The following is an 11,401-nucleotide window of genomic DNA, read 5'->3' on the forward strand; positions in this document are numbered from 1 at the left end:
GAGAAGGAAATGGCAACCCACTCCAGTATTCTTGCCTAGAGAATCCCAGGGACAGAGGAGCCTGGTGGGCTGCCGTCTATGGGGTCGCACAGAGTCGGACACGATTGAAATGACTTAGCAGCAGCAGCAGCGTGTGAAACTGCTTGGTACTAGGAGACATTCTCCCACAGGATGGGTTAAGGTGGGAGGCGGAGCCTCCAGTTCCCTGAGAAATGCCAAGTCCAGCAGAGGCGTCTCTTCGTTCTTGTCCACTAGGGGGCAGCACTTAACTGTGCTGGCCACTGGCTCTCTCCGCTGGAACCTGGAATCTCGAGTGACCCAAAGAGGCAGAGGCTGTTCCGACTGGTAGCCGCTGAATTGCTGGTGTAATGACTGTGACCGGGAGTGTCCCCTGGTGCCAAGAGTGATGTCTCAATCAAGCTTTTCTTGTGGCATGACCGTGACTGTTAACTTGGTCTTGCCTCTTTTTTTGCTTCTTAATTTTCTAAGCAATGGCTTCCCAGGTGGTGCTAATGGTAGGCTTTCATCCCTGGGTCAGGAAGATCCCCTGGAGGAGAAAAATGGCAACCCACTCCAGTATTCTTGCCTGGAGGAATCCCATGGGCAAAGGAGCCTGGCACCTACAATCCACAGGGTTGCAAAGAGTCAGATATGACTGAGAGACTTAGCACAATACTTTCAGTAAGGATTTGGTATTTTCTCTTAGGTTGGCCAGGGTTGATTTCTCTCTCTCTGTCAGTTTAGTGGCAGCTTGGGGTTTCACATGTCACGTGATTCTCAGCCTATTCTTCCTATATCACCACCATCTCACATCCACTCGACTTGACTTTAATCATCTCTGTTACTGGAATATCTTACAGTATTAGTTTTCTGTGGCTAATTAACAACAAAGTACCCAAAACTTAAACAATGTGAATGTATCTTAGAGTTCTGCAGGTTGGATGTCTTATACAGGTCTCACTGGGCCAAAATCAAGGTGTCACCCAGGCTGCTCTTCATTCTGGAGGGTCTGGGGGAGAATCCATTTCCTTTATCTTTTCTGGCTTCTAGAAGTTGCTCATGTTCCTTGACTCATGGCCCCTCTTCCTCCACCTGCAAAGCCAGCAGTAGTCGGTTATGTCTTTCTTCCATTGAATCACTCACTGTTCTTTCTGCCTCCTTCTACATTTAAGGACCCTTGTGATCACTTTGGTCCCATCCATATGATCCAGGATAATCTTTCAATTTTCAGGTTAGCAGATTACCAACTTTAATTCCACTTGAAGCCTTAATTCCCCTTTGTCATGATAGGTAACATATTTCCAGGTTCCAGGGATTAAGTCAGGAACATTTGGTGGTGTGTGTGTGTGTGTGTGTCATATTTTGCAAGGGCTTAACGGGTGGCTCAGTGGTAAAGAATCTGCCTGCTAATGCAGGAGATGCAGGAGACGCAGGTTTGATCCCTGAGTAGGGATGATCCCCCCCCTGGAGAAAGGAGTGGCAACCCATGCCAGCATTCTTGCCGGGGAAATCCCACGGACAGAAGAGCCTGGTGGGCTACAGTCCATGGGGTTGCAAAGAGTAGGACATGACTTAGCGACCAAGCATGCACATGTCATATTTTGCCTTCCATACTTACCTTCTCGCTGAAGTCAGGATTTCTCATCCTGAGAAACCATTTCTTTGGTCCTGCTACCTGTGTGCATGTGCTACCCAGCTCTCCTGGATTCCATGCTAAGCTCCTTGGAGGAGGGTCTACTCTTGCTGTTTCCCATCCTTTTTCACCTACTCCTTTTTAAAAAAACTCAGATATGATTCATATACCATAATAGTCACTCTTTTGAAGTGTACAATATAGTGGTTTTAGTGTGTTCACTATAGTGTGAAGCCATCAGCACTATCTAATTCTGGAACATTATCATTAGCCTAAAAAGAAACCCTATACCCATCAGCAGTCACTCCCAATTCCTCCCTTCCTCAGTCTCCTGCAACCACTAAACTTCTGTCTCTGGATCCACCTATTCCAGCCTGGACAGTTCATATAAATGTAATCATAGAATACATGGCCATTTGTATCTGGCTCATTTCACCAAATTCCCTGGTAGCTCAGGTGGTAAAGAATCCATCTGCCATGCAGGAGACCCCGGTTCAACTCCTTGGTTTAGAAGATCCCCTGGAGAAGTGAATGATAACCCACTCCAGTATCTTGCCTGGAGAATTCCATGGACAGAGGCGCCTGGCGGGCTACAGTCCATGGGGTTGCAAAGAGTCGGACATGACTGAGTGACTTTCACGTCATAGTGTTTCCAAGTGTCATTCATTCTTACATATCTCCCAGCCTTGCTTTCATGAACCTTTCCCATGCTTCACTTGCTGAGCTCCCTGTAGCATCCACTCAGTTGCTTCCAAATTTCATGGCCTTTCACGGCCTCAGTCAGTCACTGGTGGCAACCTCCCTCTTGGAGCACTCCATCCTTGGCTTCCACCATGATGCCCCTTCCTGGTTCTCCTTCCATCTCTACGCCCTTGCCTCTCCTCTGGCGTTAGTCTTTCCCCTGGTCTTCTGAAAGGAACTGCCCCCCAATGGTCAGCCTAGGTTCTCTGCTGTTTTCTGTATCCCAGAGGTTCTAACACCCCAGGCTGGGACCTTAGATTGTGGATAACATTTTGTGCATGCATCCGTAGCTTTCATCTGCTTCTCAAATGGGTCCATGAATAGTAAAATGTTAAAAGCCACAGCTATGTAATCTTTCTGCCTTTGAGAAGAGAGGTTGCCAAGAAACTCTGGGTTGCAAGTGACAGAAACCCAACATAAGCCAAGTTGGACAAAGAGGGAATTTAGAGACTTGCATGCCTGGAGTAGCTCAAAGAACTCAAGGAAGCACAGCAGCTTTGTGGATTTGGGTGAACTATGGATTTGGGTGACAGCATGCTGCTGTCAGAATTCTTTATTTTTCAACTCTGCTTGGCTTATTCTCTCCTTAAAATTAGCTTTTTCACACACCACAGAGGCTGGCACCTGGCAGCCCTCAACTTCTTCCCACTCGGGGACTAAAAAACCAAGCCCTTCTCCTCCAACTGCAACTTAAAAGTCCTGAGGCAGGGCTCTGAGCACCCTGTGTTGGGTCATATCCTCATCATTGGAGCAGTAATGTGGCCAAGTGAGTTGTGTGCTAGGATTGTTGTGTACCCTTGTATATTGTGGGGCAGGGCTCAGCGGTCCTGCCAGATGCCCCTAATGGGCATGAAAGGGGAGCAGCTCCTGGAAGAGGTGTGTGTGCATGTGCTGGACAGTGAGAAACAGCAGATGTCTCCTTCAGGAGCCTGCCAGCCACTGTTGCCATGACTACCACCATGTGGCTAACTCCCAGTTATCCAGATGTCTCCTGAGGCCTACCCGGTGGTCCACTGGCACCCCCAAACTGAGCATCTCTGGGGTCCCCAGTCTTGTCAATGGCACCACTCTCAGCAGGTCTCCCAAGCTTCTCCCAGTTTCTTGCCCCATTGAATGGCTGTCCCCCCTCCTGCCTAGGTAGTGGCCCAGGCCCACTTATCTTTGCACTTCAACATCGTTCCCAGCCCGTGTTCTCATCCCCAAGGCTCCCTGTCTAGGGAAGACCCTCAGTGCCCGTGCCTCAATCCACCCTCCTGAACTCTTAGTGAAACGCCCTGGCTCAAGGCAGATTCAGCCACCATCCATGGAGCCCCTACTCCATGCCAGAAATGTGCTCAGCATCACTTTAAAAAAAAATCCTCACAACAATTCCATGAGTAAGATAGTGTTATCGCCGATTTATAGGTTAGGAAAGTGAGCTTTAGTAAATTAAGGGCTTGCTGAAAGAGGCAGGGGTGGTGGAGGAGAAGAATTGCAAGGAGAGATAAGAAAGCCTTCCTCAGCGATCAGTGCAAAGAAATAGAGGAAAACAATAGAATGGGAAAGACTAGAGATCTCTTCAAGAAAATTAGAGATACCAAGGCAACATTTCATGCAAAGATGGGCTCAATAAAGGACAGAAATGGTAGGGACCTAACAGGAGCAGAAGATATTAAGAAGAGGTGGCAAGAATACACAGAAGAACTGTACAAAAAAAATCTTCACAACCCAGATAATCACGATGGTGTGATCACTCACCTAGAGCCAGACATCCTGGATTGTGAAGTCAAGTGGGCCTTAGAAAGCATCACTACGAACAAAGCTAGTGGAGGTGCTGGAATTCCAGCTGCTGCTGCTGCTGCTGCTGCTATTTCAAATCCTGAAAGATGACACTGTGAAAGTGCTGCACTCAATATGCCAGCAAATTTGGAAAACTCAGCAGTGGCCACAGGACTGGAAAAGGTCAGTTTTTATTCCAATCCCAAAGAAAGGCAATGCCAAAGAATGCTCAAACTACTGCACAGTTGCACTCATCTCACACGCTAATAAAGTAATGCTTAAAATTCTCCAAGCCAGGCTTCAGGAATACGTGAACCGTGAACTTCCAGATGTTCAAGCTGGTTTTAAAAAAGGAAGAGAAACCAGAGATCAAATTGCCAACATCCGCTGGATCATTAAAAAAGCAAGAGAGTTCCAGAAAAAACATCTATTTCTGCTTTATTGACTATGCCAAAGCCTTTGACTGTGTGGATCACAATAAACTATGGAAAATTCTGAAAGAGATGGGAATACCAGACCACCTGACCTGCCTCTTGAGAAACCTGTATGCAGGTCAGGAAGCAACAGTTAGAACTGGACATGAAACAACACACTGGTTCCAAAAAGGAAAAGGGATACATCAAGGCTGTATATTGTCACCCTGCTTATTTAACTTATATGCAGAGTACATCATGAGAAACACTGGGCTGGAGGAAGCACAGGCTGGAATCAAGACTGCCGGGAGAAATATCAGTAACCTCAGATATGCAGATGACACCACCCTTATGGCAGAAAGTGAAGAAGAACTAAAGAGCCTCTTGATGAAAGTGAAAGAGGAGAGTGAAAACGTTGGCTTAAAGCTCAACATTCAGAAAATGAAGATCATGGCATCTGGTCCCATCACTTCATGGCAAATAGATGGGGAAACAGTGGAAACAGTGGCTAACTATACTTTTCTGGGCTCCAAAATCACTGCAGATGGTGATTGCAGCCATGAAATTAAAAGATGCTTACTCCTTGGAAGGAAAGTTATGACCAACCTAGATAGCATATTCAAAAGCAGAGACATTACTTTGCCAACAAAGGTTCGTCTAGTCAAGGCTATGGTTTTTCCAGTGGTCATGTATGGATGTGACAGCTGGACTGTGAAGAAAGTTGAGCACTGAAGAATTGATGCTTTTGAACTGTGGTGTTGGAGAAGACTCTTGAGAGTCCCTTGGACTGCCAGGAGATCAAACCAGTCCATCCTAAAGGGAATCAGTCCTGGGTGTTCATTGGAAGGACTGATGCTGAAGCTGAAACTCCAATACTTTGGCCACCTGATGAGAAGAGCTGACTCATTGGTAAAGCCCCTGATGCTGGGAAAGATTGAGGGCAGGAGGAGAAGGGGACAACAGAGGATGAGATGGTTGGATGGCATCATCTACTCAATGGACATGGGTTTGGGTGGACTCCGGGAGTTGGTGATGGACAGGGAGGCCTGGCGTGCTGTGGTTCATGGGGTGGCAAAGAGTTGGATACGACTGAGTGACTGAACTGAACTGAACTCTGATTCTGAGTGTAGTGTCTATATTCTGGTTCACCTCCACTGCCTTTTCAAATAGTTGCCTAATGAATTTATTTTATTTATTTTTATACTGTTATTTTATTTTCCTATTATGAAAGATTACAAATGCTGATTTTGGCTCACACAGCTGTTCTGAAAACTGTAGTTTATAAAAAGGTGTCCTTAAGCAGCCCTGGGGCCTTGCTCATTGCTCACAAAGGGAAGTACTGCGGAGGTCACCCTGATTCCAGGCCTCCCTGCAAGCTGGGGGGTCCCTCTCTACTGCTGGTTGTCTGGGGTCACCAGGAGGGAAGAAAGCCTGGTTCCAAAAATCATTAAGCGGGAGAATCCAGTGTTAAGCACTTAACACTGAGCGCTTGATAATAAGCAAGCATCTGATAAGGTTACTTATCAGATAAGACTGCATGATGTGTAGTTATAGGACAGTTATGGTGGTGGTTTATTTGCTAAGTCATGTTCGACTCTTGTGACCTCATGGACTGTAGCCCACCCAGCTCCTCTGTCCATAGGATTCTCCAGACAGGAATACTAGAGTGGGTTGCCATTCCCTTCTCCAGGGGACCTTCCTGACCCAGGGATCAAACTTGGGTTGCCTGAACTGCACGTTCTGGGGGAGAGGGGGGAGAGCTGCATTGTCCTGGCTGCCCTGGAGGAGGTCCCCTGTGGCCTCCTCTGGGCGGCTTCCACAGGCTCTGCTGTTTGTTTGCTTGTTAACGTGCTGGTTTTCAGTCTCTCCCCCTAGCCCCCCAGATAAGCTGCAAATGAGGACCTTGCCTGTCTTCTTCAGGGCCAGTGCTAGACCGTGAGTAGGTGCTCGATACGTACTGGCTAGGTAGATGGATGGTTGGATGGCCTGGAGGGAGAAGGAAAAGAGTTTCTAGTTCAAGTCCTAGAATGAGATATTCTGAATTGTTACTATACCACCCAGTGTTGTCATTCAGTTGCTAAGTCGTGTCTGACTCTGTTGTGACCCCATGGACTGTAGCCCACCAGGCTCCTCTGTCCATGGAATTTCCCAGGCAAGAGTACTGGAGTGGGTTGCCATTTCCTTCTCCAGGGGATCTTCCCAACTCAGGAATCGAAACCGTGTCTCCTGCTTGGCAGGCGGATTCTTGACCACTGAGCCACCAGTTCCACCGAAGTGGTCATTTATTTTCTACTGAGTAGATCAAGTGTGCCTGAATAGGGAAACCCTGCAAGGACAGGGCCTCCAGCCAGGTATAGCAGTCTCCGTGCTTCCAGGCCCTCCAGGCTGCTCCTCCCGCAGTCAACCTCCTGCTGTAGAACACTGGGCTGCTCTCTAATTGACCTTGAAAGAGGCGCTGTTTACAGCTGCAACTTAGCAGCCATTGATCTTGAATTGATTAAGCCAGCATTTTGAAAAGGAGAACTACAGGAACAGGGACAAAGAACCCCATGTACTGAGGATTTCACACCATCCATTTACCTCCTTTGCATCCAGTGTGTGTGTTTAAAAAAAAAAATAAACAAACAATTAATGAATTACTTAGAAGAGGAAACAGGTCCAAATTTTTCTCAGCAGGAGGGCACACTGGCTGCCTAGATCCTTGAAAGGGCTTTCCCAGCCCTCATTAGTTCTAACTGGAGAGGTCTGTCCATTCTCCCAAGCCAGCAGCTGATCAGGGCTCAGAGGGTTGGGGCTTTGTCAGAGACTGTAAACTCTTTAGATCTGCTTTTTTTTTTTTTTTTTTGTGGCAGCTCCAGCACTTGGCAGGGCACCCGGAAAGAGCAGAAAACCCAGGTTCTCCTCTTGGCTCTGCCTGGCTGAGCTCGACTGGGCAAGTGACCTCCCTTTTGGGGCCTCAGATCACTCATGTGTAAAATGAGGGGGTTGGAAAAGTACATTGTTTTCTAAACCTTTTACTTTTTTTTCCCTGAAATCTGTTCTTTAAATGAAAGCTAAGTGGGTCTCCTCTTCCCCTCCAGCACATTGAAATGAAAGTTGGAAAAAAAGATGGGGTAGGAAGAGGCAATAGGGTCCCCTATGCCCCCACTCCCAATCTCCAGTCTGAGAAGCGGGATCCATGGAACTGCCCAGCTTCTGGGGCATGCAATGTGGAAACCACTTCATGCTCTCCTGCCCAGCTCTAATTGGAGTTGTTCCTCATCAGAAGAAGCCTAATGCTTATGGTATCTAGGAGTTGTGCATGGTTATTGCTAGTAATAATTGCTATTATTGCTAGTAATAAAATGTTAGTCAGTCAGTCATGTCTGACACTTTCCGACCTCATGGACTGTCATCTGCTAGGCTCCTCTGTCCGTGAATTTCTCCAGGCAAGAATACTGGAGTGGGTAGACACTCCCTTCTCCAGGGCATCTTCCCAACCCAGGGATCGAACCCAGGTCTCTTGCATTGCAGGCAGATTCTTTACCTTCTGAGCCACCATAGGAACCTGATAAATAAAAGTTTAAGCAGATTGAGGTGGTTGTTCATTCATTCAGTAATGAGAAGTCTGAAGGCAGGCACTCCACGACTAGTATGGTAGCTCCACAGCATCATCTGGGAGAAGAGTTCCAGACTCCTTTTATTTTTCTATTCCTTTATTTTAAGCATATGGCTTCCAACCTCAAAGTTGGCTCATGGTTAGAAAATGGCTGCTGAAGCTCCAGACATCACACTCACGTTCTAAACAAGAAAAAGGTGAAAGGGAAGAAGGACAAACAAGCATTTGCCAATTCAGTCTGCTCCTTTTAAAAAGTTTCCCTATGGAGAAGAAAATGGCAACCCACTCCAGTATTCTTGCCTGGGAAATCCCATGGATAGTGGAGCCTGGCGGGCTACAGTCCATTCAGTCAGAAAAGAGTTCAAAAAAAAATAAAAAAAATAAAAAATAAAAAGTTTCCCTGGGTGCATTACTGGAGATTCCAGTTGATGTCACCTTGGCAGGAACAGTGTCACATGACTACTGGGTGCAAAGGAAGCCAGGAAACATTAGTATCATCATTTTTTTAAACCAAGGTGTATTGGCACCCAGCATAAAATTGGCGTTCTGCTAATAATGACATGGAAAGACTGGATATTGGGTGGGCCACAGGATAAATTAACAGCTAACAGCCCCAGAGCACTTATTAAATACCATGCATGCATTATCTCATTTAATTCTCATAACTGCCTAGTGAGGTAAACACTCATCATTCCCATTTTATAGCTGAGGAAGTCAGAGCTCCAAGAAGTTAAGTGACTTGGCCATAGCAAACAAGTGTTGAAGCCAGGATATTAACCCAGGCACTCAAGCTAGAGTCCAAACCCTTAACCACCAGATTATATTGCTATGGTAAAGACCAAAATGTAGATTACATGCAGGGCTTTTCAATGCTGTTTCAGCATCTTTACAAAAGAGCGACACAGCAGTCCAAAGAGAGCCAGTGCCTGCCTTTTCTCCTCCTCTGCAGTTTCCACATCCTCTTTCTCTAGGACAAGCGCGGTGGCAGACTGAATTGGCTCTGATGCATTTACCAGAAGGTAAGTGTTTAGATATGGTTTGGAGGGAGTTCAGGGGAAACATTTTCAGGGACTTGACTTAGAGAAATGATTGATGAAGCAAGATTAAAAGAGCTAAGTCTATATGGGCTGGCACAGTATGAAAGGGAGGGAGGGAAGAAGGCAGCATGGAAGTGAGCACGTAGGCAGCCTGAGAGTTCCAGAAACCTAGGGGCAGGCTGCGGTCCATGAGGCAGAGGGCTCACAACTCAGATCCCGTTGGAAAAGGACCAACAGCAAGCCCGTGGCAATGTCTTTAAGTTGTTTCATATTTACAGACCACTTGGGCCACTTTTTTCTCTTTTAATCACCACAATATCATCCCAGGTGACATCACATACCCTGGGCAGTGGGAAATCCAGGAGTGTGGACGACATTAACAGCAGCATCTTGGGTTTCCTTGGTGGTCCAGTGGTTAAGACTCTGCCTGCCAGTACAGAGGACAAGGGTTTGATCCCCAGTCCAGGAAGATTCCACGTACTTCAGAGCAACTAAGCCTGCGTGCCAAAAACCAGCTCACATGCCCCAACTACTAAAGTTGCCCACACACCCTTGGGGCCCATGCCCCACAAAAGAGAAGCCAGCTCAAAGAGAAGCCCACGCACCACGACCAGAAAGTAACACCCGCTTACCGGAACTAGAGGAAACCCACGTGCAGCAATGAAGACCCAGAGCGGCCAAACATAAATCAATAAATTAAAAAGCGGCGTCTTCATTCAGTACATCCACTGACACATCATAGTTGCACAATAAAAGTTCTCTGTAGCTAATATAGCTTAGAACCAAATCCATGGACACAGCCCTTGTGGGTCAGGATTTCTCTTAAGGGAAGTGCAACTTCAGCTTGTTCATCAGGAGGCAGACTTCAGAAGAGAAAGTAGGAATACTCCACTGTAAGACCAAGGAGTAATGCAAGGGAAATTCTCGTGAGCCAACACAGGAAGAGCTAGCTCCTAACCTGGCATTTTATTTTCTAATTGAGTTCTTTTTTAACGGAGGCTTTCTGAGCTTTTGGTAACATTCTATATGTTGATCCATTTGTGAAAATTCGTTGTGCTTTATTATTCATATTTGCATTTTCTTTACAAAAAAAAAAAAAAACCAAAAAACCAAAACCAGGCATCTTCAACATTTCAAGGTGCTAAAATGGCATTCTGGTTAGGACTGTGATGTGGCAGAGACCACTGAGTGTCTCACAATCTCACTCTTTGCTTCCTCCTTAGAAGGAGACTCCTGATTTTTAACTGGGCACAGGGCTAGCTGGAATGAAACTACTGTACATCTTCCACCTTCTCTTGCAACTGAGTGTTGCTTTGTGACCAAGTTCTGGGCAATGGGATATGTGATAATCATAGTAAGCAGTTTTAAGAAGTCACCTTCTTTCCTTCCCTTCTCCTTCTTGTTGGCTTAAAAGCAGATGAAATGGCTGGATCTTTGCAGCTATCATAGTCCAGGAGGCGGAAATTGTGCTGTGGGTGTTGGCACACAGCACAGCTGATCCTTGATCATGTAGCTCTCACAGCAGCCCTGAACTGTTTTTCTCCAGTTCTCTTTTTATAAAGGTGAATAAACTGCTATCCTACTTAAACAGCTGTTTTGGGGTTTCTCTGATTTGTAGCCAAATGTAATTCCAATAGATATATAGGATGGACCCCAAATTCAGATTCTTTTGAGGAGAGGGAGGAGAGAGTGTGATCTGTTTCAATTCTATCGGTAAAAAGTTTGTTTCTTAACCTGGGTGGTGAGCATACAGGTGGTACTTATATTAAATTTTAAACTTTTGGGGGTATATCTAAGTATCACACATTAAATCTCTTTATATGTATTGGTAAAAACAGTGTCAAAGCAAGACCATGAGCTACATGGAAAAATAATCAAATGGTGGCCATTTGGGGCTTCACCCCAGCTCTGGGTTCAGATCAGCTTTGGTGTGAGACTCTAAGTGCTGTTTCTGAATAAGCTTAATGGACAGAGTGAGCTTAATGGACAGAAGATTTGAAGGGGCACAGGTGGGTTCAGCCTCTGGATACCAAACCCAGTGTTTGGGAGAAGGAAGGGAAGAAGAAGAAGGCAAGAGCTTGGCACCATTGTCTTCCTCACTCTGCCCAGGTCCTGTCTGGGATGGGTCAACCAGAATCTCTCACTGCAAACAAGCCATGGAAAGGTCTCTTTTTCCCATCCACCTACCTCATCCCTCTGCTCTCCACCAATCCCCACTTTT

The 11,401-nt window shown here is 46.2% G+C and overlaps 1 long non-coding RNA gene across 1 annotated transcript; it reads left to right on the plus strand.

Moving 5' to 3' along the window:
• Positions 1 to 9,009: 9,009 nt before the first annotated feature.
• Positions 9,010 to 9,698, plus strand: LOC147344393 (uncharacterized). Its single transcript, XR_015155304.1, has 2 exons — positions 9,010 to 9,162; positions 9,508 to 9,698. It is a non-coding gene; the product is annotated as an uncharacterized LOC147344393 (long non-coding RNA).
• The last annotated feature ends 1,703 nt before the right edge of the window (positions 9,699 to 11,401 follow it).

This window comes from Bos grunniens, chromosome 26, assembly GCF_055505025.1.
Source record: "Bos grunniens cultivar Pamir isolate PY7600 chromosome 26, Bosgru_T2T1.0, whole genome shotgun sequence".
NCBI lineage: Eukaryota > Metazoa > Chordata > Mammalia > Artiodactyla > Bovidae > Bos > Bos grunniens.